This window comes from Pristiophorus japonicus, chromosome 4, assembly GCF_044704955.1.
Source record: "Pristiophorus japonicus isolate sPriJap1 chromosome 4, sPriJap1.hap1, whole genome shotgun sequence".
Classification (NCBI taxonomy): domain Eukaryota; kingdom Metazoa; phylum Chordata; class Chondrichthyes; family Pristiophoridae; genus Pristiophorus; species Pristiophorus japonicus.
In genome coordinates, this window is record NC_091980.1 from 253,434,281 (window position 1) to 253,453,344 (window position 19,064).

General features: G+C 48.1%; 1 long non-coding RNA gene across 1 annotated transcript in view; it reads left to right on the top strand.

Annotated features, from left to right (window-relative positions):
• Positions 1–937: 937 nt before the first annotated feature.
• The window catches only part of LOC139262341 (uncharacterized), a 226,184-nt gene continuing 208,057 nt past the window's right edge, over positions 938–19,064 (top strand). The window contains exon 1 of the long non-coding RNA XR_011592950.1: positions 938–1,016. This is a non-coding gene — a long non-coding RNA (uncharacterized lncRNA). The remainder of the gene's footprint in view (positions 1,017–19,064) is intronic.

The following is a 19,064-nucleotide window of genomic DNA, read 5'->3' on the forward strand; positions in this document are numbered from 1 at the left end:
ATTTTGGTCTCCTAATCTGAGGAAGAACATTCTTGCTATTAAGGGAGCGCAGCGAAGGTTCACAATACTGATTCCCCGGATGGCAGGACTGACATACGAAGAAAGACTGGATCGACTAGGCTTATATTCACTGTAATTTAGAAGAATGAGAGAGGATCTCACAGAAACATATACAATTCTGACGGGATTGGACAGGTTAGATGCAGGAAGAATGTTGCCGATGTTGGGCAAGTCCAGAACCAGGGGTCACAGTCTAAGGATAAGGGGTAAGCCATTTAGGACCGAGATGAGGAGAAACTTCTTCACTCAGAGAGTTGTTAACCTGTGGAATTCTCTACCACAGAAAATTGTTGAGGTCAGTTTGTTAGATATATTCAAAAGGGAGTTAGATGTGGCCCTTACGGCTAAAGGGATCAAGGAGTATGGAGAGAAAGCAGGAATGGTGTACTGAAACTGCATGATCAGCCATGATCATATTGAATGGTGGTGCAGGCTCGAAGGGCCAAATGGCCTACTCCTGCACTTTTCTATGTTTCTATGTTTCAAAACCAGCATTTATTGTCCATCCCTAACTGCCCTTGAGCCACCTTCTTGAGTGGCTTGCGAGGCCATTTCAGAGGGCAGTTAAGAGTCAACCACACTGCTGTGGGTCTGGAGTCATATATAGACCAGACCGGGTAAGGACGGCAGATTTAAGACATTAGTGAACTAGATGAGTTTTACAGCAATCATGGACACCATTGCTGATACTAGCTTTTTATTCCAGATTTATTTAAAAAATCTGGGCTTAAAAAATGTTAGATGAACCTTCAAATGCAATGTGGCCAAGGCTTCTTTAAATATCCCCGCTAGAAAAGAGTCATCAATGACGTCATTAGACCCGCATCATTTAATAGGGCCAGGAAACACACGGGCCTGCCTTAATAGGCACCATTAAGGGAAAGTCACTCTGAGGAGCAGGATGAAAAGGTGAACAGGGTTCCGAGCCGCCACGCCAATCGCCCGCACCCGACCAGGTAATGAAAATTCCAGCCTTAATCTTAGATGATGCCATTTTGTGTACCACTTGCCTGAACATGGATCATATTCATTCTTATATAGAACTAATCAACATAACTCATCAAGATTGGTCCTCTAATGTAATTCAGTGTATCCTATTACTGTTCTTTTGCATTTAGACTGAATTCATTGCTTTGGTTAATCAGATATGATTATATTTACAAAGCTTCAAGAAAATCTTTATGAAAGCACCTGAACAAATTGCGCAAATGATTCTGTCACACATTGTATGATAAATTTGAAACATTTTTTTGCCAAAGGTCAGGAATAATTTACACCTGCAAATTAACAGCTGCGCTTTCTGCCAATGTTACTGTTTCCTGATGTCCCTGCAAAATGACACCCACTGAATATGAATATGCATTTGATTTTGGTTTTGCTACAGATCTTCATGAGTACACTGGAATAATGTATTTCTCTGTTTACCAAGTGGTGCTCACTGAATATGAATGTGAATTTAAATTGTATTTTGTGAGTTATTTAGAACAGTGTAAATATACTAAATATATTTTTGATATGCATAAAGTGTATCAACAGAAAGTAGCTCTAACTAATTAAGTGATGTAGTATTACATATTTGCTTGCATCATAAAATGTTTTAGTCTTCAATCACTAACATAGCTCCACAACAGTCTGAGAAAACTCAAACCAGTGAGTCACCAGGACTTCAGTATCCTCTTTATGATACAGGAACACGTCAAGAACTGGTTCTGTAACAAAAGCCTGAGGTCACAGGTGTAGTGGAATGCATCCCTTTTACACTAACATCACCAAAGCAACTGCAAACAAAGGTGCACGCAAAAGCTTGCACAGCCAGGCTGAGAGCTCAGTCTGTTGACACTGAAAAGATAAGAAGGCCTCCAGAGGCAACAGCACAGCCGCATTTATTTTGCAGCAGTATCGCCAAAGTTGCGAATGCTGTCAGCAGCAATACTGTAAAGTAATTTGGGCATAAAGCTTCAGAGTGCTGCAAATGCTGCACATATTATTTACTATTAGGCAAAATCCATTGAGCTGTTCATGTTTTTGCAATGGAGGCCAATTTCAGAAATGTGCAATTTATATACCCACATCAATGACTTCTATTTAATGCTCTTGTTTGTAAGTAGGTGATTGACTGACTGACACTTTGTGGGGAGGGTAATTTTAACCTAAATCATCTGGACGGTCATCCATGGGATCGGGTTGAATGCTAGTTTTACACTCTGCCGAATATTCCTCTCTATTGACTTCAATGGAGGGTAACATCAGGAGGGCTATAAAACCAGCATTGCACACAATTCTGTCAGTTTCCCTTCAGATGAATTAGGTTATAATTGCCCCCCAGTTGAATAAATACACAAAAATTGACTGTTAGCTGTGTAATCTTTGATACACAGGTTCAATTGATGTTCAACATGTTTTTTAGCTGCTAGCCATATGTTAGGAAAATCATGTAATAATTTATGTAGATTGTAACAAAAGGCACAGTAGATTCTTACTATAAATCCAGGCAATATCGTATTGCAACAAGGTGTATAAGAGCCATTTGCATTCTAGGCAAGTTCTCTGTTGACGTCAGCTAATACCAGTGGAACCTTTCACCTTTTGGGTGGAGGAAGTTATCTACTTCACTGGTAATGAGGAAATATGCTTTTTCCAGTTCTGCTTTCTCAATCGTTCAGATCAGAAAACCAATCTTTGAATTCTTATTCTGCTCGATACATCTGTTTTTCGGATTGTGTATTTAAACTGCTTGAGACTATATTTTCTTTTAATTATAACCAAACAGTAGACGCGACAGGAGCAAGACTGGTAGAAAGTGATAACAGACTTTTCTTCATGGTCAAATTCCCGTGAAAACATAAGCTAGCAAATATTATCGTTCTGCCCTCCTAAAATTGTTTAAAAATCGCTACGGCCTTGTTATCAAGCCAATCACGAGAAAATGATGCAGATTTGACGAGAAGGACAGGAGAAAGAGAAGAAAGTTATTAAGTTGTTGCAACATCATGGATTAGATTTCCCTAATATGTAAAATAGTACACAAGTGGAAGTTCAGTCATGTTAAGTATTGCTCCAATGAAAAAATGGGATCAGGAAAATAACAAAAATGTATATTTTCTTCCTAGTTAGGAAAAAGGGGCTCAATTTTCCCCGAGCCCGTTTTCTGGTGTACTTGCCCGAATTGCGGCGCTTAATTACATGAATAGATGCGCCAGGAAAAAATCTTCGTAGTTTCCCCGATGTTTGGCCTCTAATCTGCAGCTGCAGAGGGGTGGAGCCTGCGGTCTGCGCTGGAAAAAGGAGCTGGGCCTTCTGCACATGCATGGGGGAAAAAACTGACGCTCTTAACGTTGCTGAAATGGCCGCGCATGCGCAGTAGAGCTCCGAGTTGGCAAACGGCCATTTTTAAAACGCAACTTGTGTGTGTGTGTGCGCCAGAAGGAGTGCTGTGTTTTGAAAAATTGCAAGCTGCATGCAGAAGCAGCGCTGTGCATCTGAGAGCTATTGAAAAAGTCAGTTGAGGGGAGTATTGAAGGCTGCTTCCAGAGCCGTCCGGGCATCGGAATCGCTGCTTCAGCTCTATGATGTCTGCTCTATGATGTTATGGGTGGCGGCATGGCATCTCATTGTAACGTTGCTCCGGCTCTGTGGTGAGGTTACGGGGGGGAGGGGTCATCAGCCAGGTGGCCAGACCGTATTCCTTGTCCCTGAGCAGCAAACCTCAGCTTTCCCTTGGTGGCTGAAACAGTCAAGGCACAGTGCTCTCCCACAGGATAAAGGCGTCTTGTGCGCTTCCAGGATAGCGAGCATTGACTGCGAGGATGCGCTGCGTGTGGTCACACACCAGCTGCATATTTAGGGAGTGGTGCCGCTTTCTGTTTCTGAAGACCTCTGCATTATGGGATGGTGCTTGCAAAGCCACGTACGTGCAGTCAATTGCTCCTTGCACCCTCGGGAAGCCAGCTATCCTGGCAAACCCACATTTATGGGTATTTATCTTGTTTCTCCTTGGTCATCGGGAAGGTAATGAAGTCCATTCTGCATGTGTAGAGAGCCTGTGTGACGTTGCGGATGCAGCGATGTGCTGCGAATTGTGAGGCGCTGTCTATATCCCCTGATGCAGCTTGGAAGGAGCCGGAGGCATAGAAGGTGAGCGGCACTGTGACCTTCACTGCGACGGGCAGCGTAGTCCTGGTGCCGATGTGAGGCTCCACGTCTTCCTGCAGGAGACGGCGTATCTCTGTAACAACCTCCTTTCGGAAAAGCAATCTTCTGACACACTGCTCCTTGGACAGCTCCAGGTATGAACCTTGCTGCTGGTAAAGCCATGGGGGATACGGCTCCTGCCCCGACATCTATGGGCTCTCCTTCTTCGACCGCCGACATGGCCAACAGCCCTTCTCTCTTCATGATGCCTTGCTACATCATGTAGAATGCGATTCTGGCGAACTAGTAATGCCCCCACTAAAATTTTTGAAATTACTTTTTGCGACCCTGAACTGTTATGTGTCTGCCACTGCAAACTCGGAGGCTGACCACCGTGCTGTGTGTAAACGTTGCACTGACTATGATCTCCGACGGAATTGCTTCCTGATCCCTTTATGTAGCCGCCAGTTAACGATTCTGCAAGCCTGCACCGACTGTTTTTCCAGACGTTGTTCTTGACGGCCACACCTAATTTACCGACCGGGGCGTAAGCGTCGTTGTTGCATTGGACTGACGTCAGAATCGCACTCATCGTCAGCAGCCAGGCGCTACTGGTTTACGCTCCCAGTGAGCCTCTAATGAATATTCAGTCTGGTCGCTAAAAGCTGCGCTCCCGGTTGGTTCCCTCTTACGCTCGCATTAACATCCCTTCTGGCTGCTAACTGAGGCGTTAGACCACCGAAAATCCAGCCAAAAGGGTTGTAGAAATCTGGAACTTTCTCCCCAAAATTGCTGTGGATGTTGGGTCAATTGAAATTCTCAAGACTGAGATTGATGGACTTTTGTTAGCTAAGGGTATCAACGAATATGGAGAAAATGCAGGTAAATGGAGTTGAGGTATAAATCAGCCATGATCTAATTGAATAGTGGAACAAGCTTGAAGGACTGAATGGTCTACTCTGGTTCAAGCACTCAATTTTCCCCAGTATTTGCTCCATTTTTTTTGGAGAAGGCTGCTTTTTCTGGCCTAACTTTAAAAATCCCCAGTTTCCCCAATCAATTTGCACCAGCATAACTGACTTAGTTATGTTTTTCTTTAGGTAAGTTTTTTTTTGCTCAAAAGGGGGCGTTACCAGCCACCTACACCAATTCTGGCCATTTAGGCAACTTTGACCAGCTAATAGTTACTCCATTTCTATTTAGGCCAGCGTATGTGGCCACTCGAGAAAACACTTGCGGAGAGTTAAATAAATCGTAGGTAAGTACATCGGAGGCCATTCTTCCTGGGCTAGGGGTGGGAAGCGGAGCAGACCTGGACCGGCACGAAATCGGGGGCCACAGAGCAGCGGGAAGGCACCGGTGAGGCTCGGGGTGAAGGGAAGGAGGGAGCAATCTGACCGGCAGGCACGCACACGGGGGCCACAGACAAGTACACACCACAACGGACCAGGAAGGCATCTCACTCAGGAACTGAAGACGGCCGCAGACAGCTGATCTGAAGGCTTGGTGCCCGGGGAGAGGGAGGAGGGAGGGTGGGTGGTGAGGTCACAAGGCCCAAGGGGTGGGGAGGGGGGGGTTGGCGCGATGGAGAGAAGAGAGGACAAAAGACCTTTGGGTGTGGTCCATTCATACAGACCTTGGGGAGAGAGAGAGAGAGAGAACTACGAACCCGTGCTGCCTGCTTTCCTGCCGTTTTGAGCTTCTTTGAAAGTTTAACTTTAAGTATGGGGGCAATACTGACAATGCCATACCTTGTGCGAGTCTTCTGAATCATTGTGCTACGTAGGAGACAATTGATTAGAACTTATCACATCAGGAACATCAGAGCCCATAGGGTACTGGGCAGGAGGCCTTACCCACCTCAACAATATCGAGACAGGCATTCGTACCTGCACCTGAGTGATGCAGATTGTGTCAGAAGGCTGCGTTCCCGCAAAGATGTCGATGAGATCTGTGAGTTGCTGAAAACAGATCTGCAGCCAAGAAGCGGCAGGTGGACTGCTTTGTCAGTTGAAGTGAAGGTTACAGCTGCACTTTCATTCTATGCCTCTGGATTGTTTCAAGCTGCAACTGGAGATGTGTGCGCCATCTCTCAACATGCAATACATGTCTCCATTTGCCAGGTCACGGCTGTACTGTACGCACGGAGGAATCACTTCATCAAGTTGCCAATGACCACCCAAGCAATCCTTGACAGGGCTATGGGGTTCGCAAGGATTGCTGGCTTCCTAAAGGTACAGGGCTGCATTAATTGTACACACATTGCCTTGCGAGCATCTTTGGAGGATTCCGGAATAGAAAAGGCTTCCACTCCATTAACGTGCAGCCCGTGACAGTCGATGCAAGTTACTCTGGCAGCACCCATGATGCGTTCATCCTACGCGACAGTGTTATATCTGCCATGTTTGAGTAACAGCCAGAAAGGCAGAGCTGTCTACTGGGAGACAAAGGGTACAGCCTCACCACCTGGCTCATGACACAACACAATCACTGGTACACTCCTAATAAAGGATGAAACTGTGTGCTGTGTACAATGAGCAAGTGTGACCTTAACTCCTTGAATAAGACTCCATAATGCAGGTGCCTCGTGGGTTGCCTGCTTATATACCGTGCTCCCAAGGGATGCTGGGATCCCCATCCTTTGGGACGCCAACGGGTAGGCCCTCTGGTGGTCAGGTGTTATACAGGTTACAAGGGGTTAAATACATAACATCACTCCCCCATGAAGTCAACAGTACACTTATTTACAGGGTGAGATGATCTGGGGCTTTTCGCTCCCTTGTCGATCGTCTCGGTACAAATGCGGGTGTGGATGAGTTGGTTAGTTCTTCACTGGGCTGCTGGGCAGCCGGCCTTGCCGGGCTGCTGGGAATGGTGAGTTCGGCTTCATGGTCAAACATGATGTCAGTTGCCACTTGTGTGTGTGTTGGAGGGTCAAAGTTGGTGGTGTCTTCTGCGGGTTGTTCGTAGCGGTTGGTGAACCGCAATTTGATTTGGTCCAACTGTTTTCTGTACGTTTGTCCATTGGCCAATTTGACCAGAAACACCCTACTCCCCTCTTTGGCTGTGACTGTGCCAGTGAGCCATTTGGGACCATGTCCATAATTGAGCACAAACACAGGATCATTGATCTCAATATCGCGTGACAAATTTGCGCGGTCATGGTACACATTTTGTTGATGCCACTTGCCCTCTACGTGATCATGGAGATCAGAGTGGACAAGAGATAGCCTTGTTTTTAGCACCCTTTTCATGAGCAGCTCGGCTGGGGGAACCCCGGTGAGTGACTGGGGTCTAGTGTGATAGCTGAGCAGCACTCGGAACAGCCAGATCTGCAGGGAGCCTTCCGACACCCGTTTCAAGTTTTGCTTGATGGTCTGAACTGCCCATTCTGCCTGGCCGTCGGATGCGGGCTTGCACAGGGCAGATGTGACGTGTTTGATCCCGTTGCGGTTCATGAATTCCTTGAATTCAGCACTGGTGAAGCATGGCCCATTGACGCTGACTAGGACATCAGGCAAGCCGTGCGTGGTAAAATGGCTCGTAGGCTTTCAATAGTGGCCGTGGACGTACTTAGACATTATTGCACATTCAATCCATTTCGAGTAAGCATCCACGACAACCAAAAATATTTTGCCTAGAAATGGGCCTGCATAGTCCACGTGGCTCCTCGACCACGGTTTGGAGGGCCATGACCACAAACTTAGCGGTGCCTCTCTGGGTGCATTGCTCAGCTGAGAGCAAGTGTTGCACTGGCGCACGCATGACTCTAAATCTGAGTCAATGCCAGGCCACCAGACATGGGATCTGGCTATGATTTTCATCATTACAATGCCTGGTGGATGCTGTGCAGTTCACATATGAACGTATCTCTACCTTTCTTGGGCAAGAACACGCGATTGCTCCACAACAGACATTCCGCCTGTAGGGACAACTCGTCTTTGAGTCTGTGGAATGGCTTAATCGCCTGCTGCATCTCCACTGGGACACCGGACCAGCTCTCATGGAGGACGCAGTTTTTTACCAAGGACAGTAAAGGATCCTGGCCGATCCAGGTCCTGATCTGGCGGGCCGTAACGGGGGACTTTTCGTTCTCGAATGCCTCCATGACCATGAGCAAGTCTGCAGGCTGTGCCATTTCCACCCTGGTGGTGGGCAATGGTAGCCGATTAAGAGCACCTACGCAGTTCTCTGTGCCTGGTCTGTGACGGATTACATAGTTGTGTGCTGACAGCGTGAGCACCCATCTTTGGATGCGGGCAGAGGCATTGGTATTAATCCCTTTGCTCTCAGAGAACAGCGATATGACCGGCTTGTGGTCAGTTTCAAGCTCAAACTTGAGGCCAAATAAGTACTGGGGTGCATTCTTTTCACCCCGTAAACGCATGCCAGAGCCTCTTTTTCAACCATGCTGTAGGCCCTTTCGGCCTTGGACAAACTGCTGGATGCATAAGCGACCAGTTGCAAAATCCTCGATTCGTTGTAACACACACCCGACTCCGTATGATGACGCATTGCAAGCCAGCACTAATCGTTTACAAAGGTTATGCAGGACAAGCAATTTGTTTGAACACAACAGATTTCTGGCTTTCTTAAAGGCAGCCTCTTGTGATTTTCCCCAAACCCAGTCATCTCCCTTGCGCAGTAGTGCATGTAGGGGTTCTAGCAGGGTGCTTAACCCAGGTAGGAAATTACCGAAATAGTTAAGGAGTCCCAGGAACGACCGCAGTTCCGTCACGTTCTGTGGTCTCGGCGCGTTCTTGGCGTTGGTGGGTCTGATGCCATCTGCTGCGATTCTTCTTCCCAAGAACTCGACTTCCTGCGCCAGATAAACACGCTTTGAGCATTTCAACCTGAGCCCCACGCAATCCAACCAACGAAGAACCTCTTCCAGGTTCTTCAAGTACTCCATGGTGTCCCGACCTGTGATCAATATGTCATCTTGGAAGACCACGGTGCGAGGAACTGATTTTAGCAGGCTCTCCATGTTCCGCTGGACGATCGCCGCGGCCGACCGAATCCCGAACGGGCACCGGTTGTAGATAAACAGACCTCTGTGCATGTTGATACAGGTGAGGCCTTTCAAAGGCTCCTCCAGCTCCTGCGTCATGTAGGCCGAGGTCAGGTCCAGCTTGGTGAACGTCTTTCCTCCTGCCAGCATCACAAATAGTTAGTCTAGCGGGTACTGGTCCTGTCGCGAAAAACGGTTAATCGTTACTTTATAGTCCCCACAAATTCTAACCGTGCCATCCTCTTTGTCCCGGTACTTAATCAGACTGGCCCAGTCGTTGAATTCCACCGACACGATGATGCCTTCTCGCTGCAGCCTGTCCAGCTCAATTTCCACTTTTTCACGCATCATGTACGGTACCGCCCGTGCCTTGTGGTGGATGGGTCGCGTACCGGGAACCAGATGGATCTGCACTTTCGCCCCGAGAAGCTTCCAATGCCTGGCTCGAACAACAATGGGAACTTGCTCAGAACCTGGGTACATGAGGCGTCGTTGACGGACGAAAGCGCTCGGATGTTGTCCCAGTTCCAGCGGATTTTTCCCAGCCAGCTTCTGCCAAATAACGTGGGGCCATCCCCTGGCACAATCCACAGCGGGTGTTTGTGTACTGCTCCGTCATAGGAGACTTTGACTTCTGCAGTGCCAATTACAGGGATTAGTTCCTTGGTGTAAGTCCTTAGTTTGGTGTGAATGGGGCTGAGCTTGGGCCTGTGTGCCTTTTTGTCCCAAAGCCTGTCGAAGACCTTTTTACTCATTATGGACTGACTTGCCCCCGTGTCCAGTTCCATAGACACTGGAATACCGTTTAGTTCAACTTTCAACATTATTGGTGGACATTTTGTAGTGAATGTTCCGTACACATCTGCCTCCTCGGCACGAGTCTCCAATTCAACCTGATCCACAGTGGATTGATCTTCCTCTGCAACGTGGTGGTTTGCAGTGTTTACAGGGTTTGCAGCTCGCCTGCACATTCGCTGGAGGTGTCCCATTGTTCTGCAGCCGTTGCACGCATGGTACTTGAAGCGGCATTGATGGGGCCGATGATCACCTCCACAACACCAACAAGGTGTTAACTGCCTCGCATTAAAGATTGATGGCGGACTCTGGGTCAGCTGAGGTCAGGCAGCAGCAGCCGGCGTGTACGTTTTGCCCTGTACATTTCTGCTCAAAACTGACGTTACTTTATGCACAGTACTGGCCAAAACTTTTTTACTCTGCGAAATCTGTTTGGTGTTGTCGCTGGTGGAAATAAATGCCTGGGCTATCGTTATGGCTTTACTTAGATTCGGAATTTTTACAGTCAACAGTTTGCGAAGGATTGTCTCATGGCCAATGGCCAAAAGTCTATAAGCATTTGTTCTAGGAATCCTTGAAATTCACAATGTCCTGCGAGGCATCTTAGTTCGGCGAGATAGCTCGGCACTTTCTGGCCCTCCGATCATTGACACGTGTAGAACCGATATCTCGCCATCAAACCACTTTACTTAGGATTTAGGAGCTCCCGGACCAGCGTACACAATTCTTCATAGGATTTCTCTGCTGGTTTGGCCGGAGCTATGAGATTCTTCATGAGGCCATAGGTTGTTGCCTCACAGACGGTTAGGAGGATCGCCCTTCGTTTGGTAGCGTTCTCGTCCCCTTCCAGCTCGTGGCCACGAAGTATTGGTCAAATCTCTCCACCAAGACCTCCAAATCATCCCCTTCTGAGAACTTCTCCAGGATACCAACTGTTCTTTGCATTTTCGCGCGATTTTTCGTTACCTCGTCGCCAATTGATGCACTCATAATAAAGGATGAAACTGTGTGCTGTGTACAATGAGCAAGTGTGACCTCAGCTCCTTGAATAAGACTCCAGAGTGCAGATACCTCGTGGGTGGCCTGCTTATATACCGTGCTCCCAAGGGATGCTGGGATCCCTTGGGACTCCAACAGGTGGGCGGTCTGGTGGTCAGGTGTTATACAGGTTACAAGGGATAAATACATAACAATCACAATCACTAAGGAGGTGGTACTCAGTAAGATAATGGGACTAAAGACAGATAAATCCCCTGGACCTGATGGCTTGCATCCTAGGGTCTTAAGAGAAGTAGCGGCAGGGATTGTGGATGCATTGGTTGTAATTTACCAAAATTCTCTGGATTCTGGGGAGCTCCCAGCAGATTGGAAAACTGCAAATGTAATGCCCCTATTTAAAAAAGGAGCAGACAAACAGCAGGAAACTATAGACCAGATAGCCTAACATCTGTGTTTGGGAAAATGTTGGAGTCCATTGTTAAAGAAGCAGTAGCAGGACATTTGGAAAAGCAAAGTACGGTTAGGCAGAGTCAGCATGGATTTATGAAGGGGAAGTCATGTTTGACAAATTTTCTGGAATTCTTTGAGGATGTAACGAACAGGGTGGATAAAGGGGAACCAGTGGATGTGGTTTATTTGGACTTCCAGATGGCATTTGACAAGGTGCCACATAAAAGGTTACTGCACAAGATAAAAGTTCACGGGGTTGTGGGTAATATATTAGCATGGATAGAGGATTGGCTAACTAACAGAAAACACAGAGTGAGATGAATGGTTCTTTCTCTGGTTGGCAACCAGTAACTAGTGGAGTGCCGCAGGGATCAGTGCTGGGACCCCAACTATTTACAATCTATATTAATGACTTGGAAGAAGGAACTGAGTCTAATGTAGCCAATGATACAAAGATGGGAGGAAAAGCAATGTGTGAGGAGGACACAAAAAATCAGCAAAAGAACATAGACAGGCTAATAGAGTGGGCAAAAATTTGGCAGATGGAGTATAATGTTGGAAAGTGTGAGGTCATGCACTTTGGCAGAAAAAAATCAAAGAGCAAGTTATTATTTAAATGGAGAAAGATTGCAAAGTGCTGCAGTACAGCGGGACTTGGGGGTACTTGTGCATGAAACACAAAAGGTTAGTATGCAGGTACAGCAAGTGATCAGGAAGGCCAATGGAATCTTGGCCTTAATTGCAAAGGGAATGGAGACAGGGAAGTTTTGCTACAGCTATACAGGGTATTGGTGAGGCCACACCTGGAATACTGTGTGCAGTTTTGGTTTCCATATTTACGAAAGGATATACTTGCTTTGGAGGCAGTTCAGAGAAGTTTCACAAGGTTGATTCCAGAGATGAGGGGGTTGACTTATGAGGAAAGGTTGAGTAGGTTGGGCCTCTACTCATTGGAATTCAGAAGAATGAGAGATGATCTTATCGAAACATATAAGATTATGAGGGGTCTTGACAAGGTGGATGCAGAGAGGATGTTTCCACTGATGGTGGAGACTAGAACTAGAGGGCATGATCTTAGAATGAGGGGCTGCCCATTTAAAACTGAGATGAGGAGAAATTTCTTTTCTCAGAGGGTTGTAAATCTGTGGAATTCGCTGCCTCAGAGAGCTGTGGAAGCTGGGACATTGAATAAATTTAAGACAGAGGTTTCTTAACCGATAAGGGAATATAGGGGATAAGGGGTTATGGGGAGCGGGCAGGGAAGTGGAGCTGAGTCCATGATCAGATCAGCCATGATCTTATTGAATGGCAGAGCAGGCTCAAGGGGCCGTATGGCCTACTCCTACTCCTATTTCTTATGTTCTTATGTTCATCTGGGAAGCCCCGGAAGTTGCTGGTGTCCTCCATCGAGCTGGTGTCCCCACTCGCAGGCTCTGGAGTCGGTGACCATGCATATCCCGACATCCTCCTCATCCTCCCCCTCGTGTGAGGATGCTGGCTGACGGGCAGGTGGTGACACATTTGGTTCATCATCTGTAAGCACAATGCAGCATAAGTGTGGGTAGCAGTTGGGGAGTGGGCAGGAAGGCAAGAAGCAGGGGAAATCATTATTTTGCAGATACATGTTGTAAGGCATGTGGGATGAAGGGTGAGGGGTGTCACCGAAAATGAACATCTCATTGACAAACCGTCAGTGTCTTGCGGGGGCCCTGCCTGTCCGACCGCCACCACTCCGACTGCTGGGCCAGTGAGGGCAGACACTTGCTCATTAATGGAGGTGAGGTCCTGGAGGTTTGGCTCCTGTCCTCCTGTCCACTCCTGCTCTCGCCTGATGTGGGCGAGCTTGGCCTGCGGTGAGCAAAACAAGATGTTGACTTTGGGTCTGTAGCTACTGGTGTGCAACATCTGTCTGTCATCATCATCATAGGCCCTCGGAATCGAGGAAAACTTGCTTCTACTCTTAACATGAGTTCTTAGGTGGCTGTACAGTCCAATATGAGAACCACAGTCTCTGCCACAGGTGGGACAGGTTTGCTGCATGCACTTTCCGCTGCCTGCGCTTGATTTCTGCATTCTCTCAGCGACATGACTCAAGGAGCTCAGAGCCCCCCCGGATGCACTTCATCCACTTCGGGCGGTCTTTGGCCAAGGACTCCCAGGTGTTAGTGGTGATGTCGCACTTTGCCAGGGAGGCTTTGACGGTGTCCTTGTAATGTTTCCGCTGCCCACCTTTGGCTCATTTGCCATGAAGGAGTTCTAAGTAGAGCACCCTCTTTGGGAGTCTCGTGTCTGGCATGCGAACTATGTGGCCTGCCCAGCAAAGCTGATCAAATGTGATCAGTGCTTCAATGCTGGGGATGTTGGCCTGGTCGAGGACGCTAACGTTGGTGCATCTGTCCTCCCAGGGGATTTGTATGATCTTGCGGAGACATTGTTGGTGGTATTTCTTCAGTGACTTGAGGTGTCTACTGTACATGGTCCATGTTTCTGAGCCATACAGGAGGGCGGGTATTACATGGCCCTGTAGACCATGAGCTTGGTGACAGTTTTGAGGCCTGGTCTTCAAACACTCTTTTCCTCAGGCGGCCGAAGGCTGCACTGGCGCACTGGAGCGGTGTTGGATCTCATCGTCAATGCCTGTTCTTGTTGATAGGAGGCTCCTGGGATATGGGAAGTGGCCCACGTTGTCCAGGGCCGCGCCGTGTATCTTGATGACTGAGGGGCTGTGCAGCGAGGAAGGCCGGTGGAGGACCTTTGTCTTACTGATGTTTAGCTTTTATACACCTCAGTAAATACGTAGACTATATCCTGGCGTTCAGCCTCCGTGTGCCAAGCCTCGAAAAATCCCTGTCATGCATCCTCGCGGGCAACAAACTGATCCTCCTTGGTGACTTCAACGCCAAGGTCGGCAAGGACACAGACCTCTTGGGAGGCATGATTGGCAGAGAGGGGATAGGGAAAGCCAACTCCAGCAGTACCCTACTCCTGACAAAATGTCTAGAGCAGGAACTGGTCATCATCAACATCTTGTTCCGCCAGGGGGACAAATACAAGGCATCATGGCAACACTGGCACCTGCTTGACTATGTCATCGTCCGAGCCAGGGATCGCTAGGAAGTGCGCATCACCCGTTCCGTGACAAGAGCTGATGACTGCTGGACAGACCACCACCTAATCCAATCCATCATTGGCATCAACATAGTCCCAAAGCGGAGGGGGCAGCAGAAGCAGTGCTACAAAAAAGTCAACGCCGGGGCACTTAAGGACCCAGCTAAGAGAGCCCTATACAGTCAGCGCCTCACAGCTAACCTGGCAAGCCTTGATGACCCCTAGACGCAGAATGCCCACAGCGCTTGGTCTGCCCTCCAGGCCTCCATAACCAGTGCCTGCAAAGAGACGCTCGGTCATTCAACCAGGAAACACCAGGACTGGTTTGATGAGAATGATCAGGAGATTCAGGAGCTTATAGATCGCAAGCGCAGGGCATTTCTGAGCCTTAAACAACAACCCAACTTGGGAGTAGCAAAGCAGCATTACAGATGGCTCAAGGCTGAGGTCCAATAAAAAACCTGGGATCTAAAGAACAGATGGTGGATGGAGAAAGCACAGGAGATACAGCAGCTGGCCGACAGCCATGATATGTGAGGATTCTTCACCGCAGTCAAGGCCACCTACGGTCCAAACACCCAAGGCCCCACCCCACTGCTGGCAAAGAACGGGGAAACACTCATCAAGGACACCAAGGCAGTCGGGGCCTGCTGGAAGGAGCACTTCGAAGATCCTCTCAATCTTCTGCCTTTGACTCGAGTGTTCTCGACTCCATCCCGCAGCATGCTACCCGCCACCACCTCAGTGAGACCCCAACACTGCATGAGCTAGAAAAATTCATATGGCAGCTTAAAAACAAGGCTACGGGAGCGGATGGAATCCCTGCTGAGGCACTGAAGAATGGCGGAGAGGCACTGTTGGCGCATATACATGACCTCATCTCTTTCATCTGGAGGGTGGAGAGCATGCCAGGAGATCTTAGAGATGCAGTGATCGTGACCATCTTTAAAAAAGAGGACAAGTCCGACTGCGGCAACTACAGAGGAATCTCCCTGTTATCAGCCACTGGGAAAGTCGTCGCTAGAGTCTTCCTCAACCGTCTTTTCCCTGTGGCTGAGGAGCTCCTCCCGGAGTCACAGTGCGGATTTCGTCCCCTACGGGGTACAACAGACATGATTTTACAAAGACCTTTGACACTGTCAACCACGAGGTCTATGGAGCGTCCTCCTCCGCTTTGGATGCCCTCAAAAGTATGTCACCACCCTCTGTCTGCTCCATGACGACATGCAGGCCGTGATCCTTACCAACGGATCCATCACAGTCCCAATCCATGTCTGGACCGGAGTCAAGCAGGGTTGCGTCATCGCCCCAACCCTCTTCTCAATCTTCCTCACTGCCGTGCTCCACCTCACAGTCGACAAGCTCCCCGCTGGAGTGGAACTAAACTACAGAACCAGTGGGAACCTGTTCAACGTTTGCCGTCTCCAGGCCAGATCCAAGACCACCCCAGCGTCTGTCGTCGAGCTACATCTGTCTGTAGTAAGTAACTCGCTACTGATGTCACAAGGTGTGAATGTCTGCATCTCAGACTACGTGGCAGCTCGCAGTGGATGTATAAAAGGTGGGGTCTGCGCACGAGTAAGTATGATACTGAAGGCCTGTGACTGCACATGGAGAGTTCTTGGTGTCCTCAGGCTGAGTGGGGAGCTAGAAGGTGAGAGATGCTTGGATGGGCGAGGCATGTTTTGAGAAGTTATAGAGAGCTTTGAGGGTGTCTACAGCAATGAGGAGCATGGCCTGGCAAACATTGAGTAGGTTTGGGCAGTATCAAACAGTGAGGCTCACTTGAAGGCAGTCCAAGATAATGTAACGGGTTCTCACCCAATGAAGTGAATAAGAAAATAAGAGGGGCAAAGAGAGGGTCTGAGAATAGAATGGCAGCTAACATAAAAGGTCATCATCATAGGCAATCCCTTGGAATTGAGCAAGTCTTGCTTCCATTCTTAACAAGAGTTCTAAGGTGGCTGTACAGTCCAATACGAGAACCACAGTCTTTGTCACAGGTGGGACAGATAGTCGTTGAGGGAAAGGGTGGGTGGAACTGGTTTGCCGCACGCTCTTTCCGCTGCCTGCGCTGATTTCTGCATGCTCTCGGCGACGAAACTCGAGGTGCTCAGCGCCCTCTCGAATGCACTTCCTCCACTTCGGGCGGTCAGGTATCAGTGGGGATGTTGCACTTTACCCACCCTCCTGTATGGCTCAGAAACATGGACCATGTACAGTAGACACCTCAAGTCACTGGAGAAATACCACCAACGATGTCTCCGCAAGATCCGACAAATCCCCTGGGAGGACCGGCGCATCAACGTTAACGTCCTTGACCAGGCCAACATCCCCAGCATTGAAGCACTGAACTCACTTGATCAGCTCCGCTGGGCAGGCCACATAGTTCGCATACCAGACACAAGACTCCCAAAGGAAGCGCTCTACATGTAACTCTTTCACAGCAAGCAAGCCAAAGGTGGGCAGCGGAAACATTACAAGGACACCCTCAAAAGGTAATCCAAAAGTCTTCATTACGCATATAAATATTAAACAGATAGTAAGAGGAGGGTGGCTGATTAGGGATCAAAAAGGAGACCTACACATGGAAGATGAGGTAATAAATGTGTACTTTGCATCTGTCTTCACCAAGGAAGAAGATGCTGCCATAGACATTGTTATGTCTTGAATAAAGAGTCAGACCAGATACTGCAAGCTCAAAGTAAGGTGTGACCGTAATCCTTTATTACAAGTCTCAGAGTACCTCTCCAGCCTGTGAGGCCTTCTTATGTACAGGTGCTCTCAAGGGATTATGAGCCCTCTGGTGGTTAAACATGGCATTTACAGATTTACATATATATCAATACTCCCCCGCCAAAGTCAATAGTGCAAATATTCACAATGTGAGTCAATCTGGTGCCTTCCTTTCCCTGGTTGATCGTCTCGGTGCAAATGCTAGTTTGATGAGTCATTTGTTGGGCCCTCGCTAGGCTGCTGCGCAGCTGGCCTTGCTGGGCTGCTGGGCGTGGTGAATCCTGCTGGGCTGCTGCGGGTGATGGGTTCTGCTTTGTGGTCAACCGCTGGGTCGGTTGCCACTTGTGTATGTGTGGAGAGTCGAAAAAGATAGAGTCTATTGTGGATTGTTCTGCATAGTCCGTGAATCTGAATTTGGTTTGGTCCAAGTGTTTCCTGCAAGTGAGTCCATTTGAAAGTTTGACCTAAAACACCCTACTCCCCTCTTTGGCCAGGACAGTGCCAGGAAGCCACTTGGGACCTTGTCCATAGTTCAACAGAAATACAGGATCATTAATCTCGATTTCGCGTGACACATTTGCGCGATCATGATATTCTGTTGAAGCCGCCTGCTCTCTACCTGTTCGTGTAGATCAGGGTGGACTAATGAGAGCCTTGTCTTAAGTGCCCTTTTCATGAGCAGTTCAGTAGGGGGAACCCCAGTGAGCGAGTGGGGTCTTGTGCGGTAACTAAGCAGGACTCGGGATAGGCGAGTCTGCAGTGAGCCTTCAGTTATCCTCTTCAAGCTCTGCTGGATTGCTTGCACTGTTCGCTCTACCTGACCGTTGGGCGCTGGTTTAAACGGGGCAGATGTGACATGTTTGATCCCATTGCGGGTCATGAACTCTTTGAACTCGGCACTGATGAAGCACGGCCCATTGTCACTCACAAGGACGTCAGGCAGGCCGTGCGTGGCAAACATGGCCCGTAGGCTTTCAATGGTGGCAGCGGACATGCTTGCCGACATTATCACACATTCAATCCATTTGGAGTATGCATCTACAACCACAAGGAACATTTTTCCCAAGCATGGGCCTGCATAGTCGACATGGACCTGGACAACGGTTTGGAGGGCCAGGGTCATAAACTTAATGGGGCTTCCTTGGTGCATTGCTTAACTGTGAACATGTATTACATTTGTGCATGCAGGACTGTGAGGCCTCCTTATGTACAGGTGCTCCCAAGGGATTGTGGGATTGCTTGGGACTCCAGGGGATGAGCCTTCTGGTGGTTAAACATGGCATTTACAGGTTTACATATATAACAGACATAGTAAAGGAGGAGGTAGGAAAGATACTGAATGGGATAAGAATTGATAAAGATGAGATACTAGAAAGGCTGGCTGTACCTAAAGAAGATACGTCACCAGGACCAGATGGGATGCATCCTAGGACACTGAGGGAAGTGAGGGAAGAAATCGCTGAGGTACTGGCCATAATATTCCAATCCTCCTTAGATACGGGAGTGGTGCCAGAGGACTGGAGAATTGCAAATGTTGCACCCTTGTTCAAAAAAGGGTGTAAGAATAAACCCAGCAACAATAGGCCGGGTTAGTTCAACCTCAGTAGTGGGAAAGCTTTTAGAAACAATAATCATGGATAAAATTAACAGTTACTTGGACAAATGTGGATTAATTAAGGAAAGCCAGCATGGATTTGTAAAAGGCAAATCATGTTTAACCAACTTGATTACATTTTTTGATGAGGTAACAGAGAGAGTTCATGAGGGCAATGCG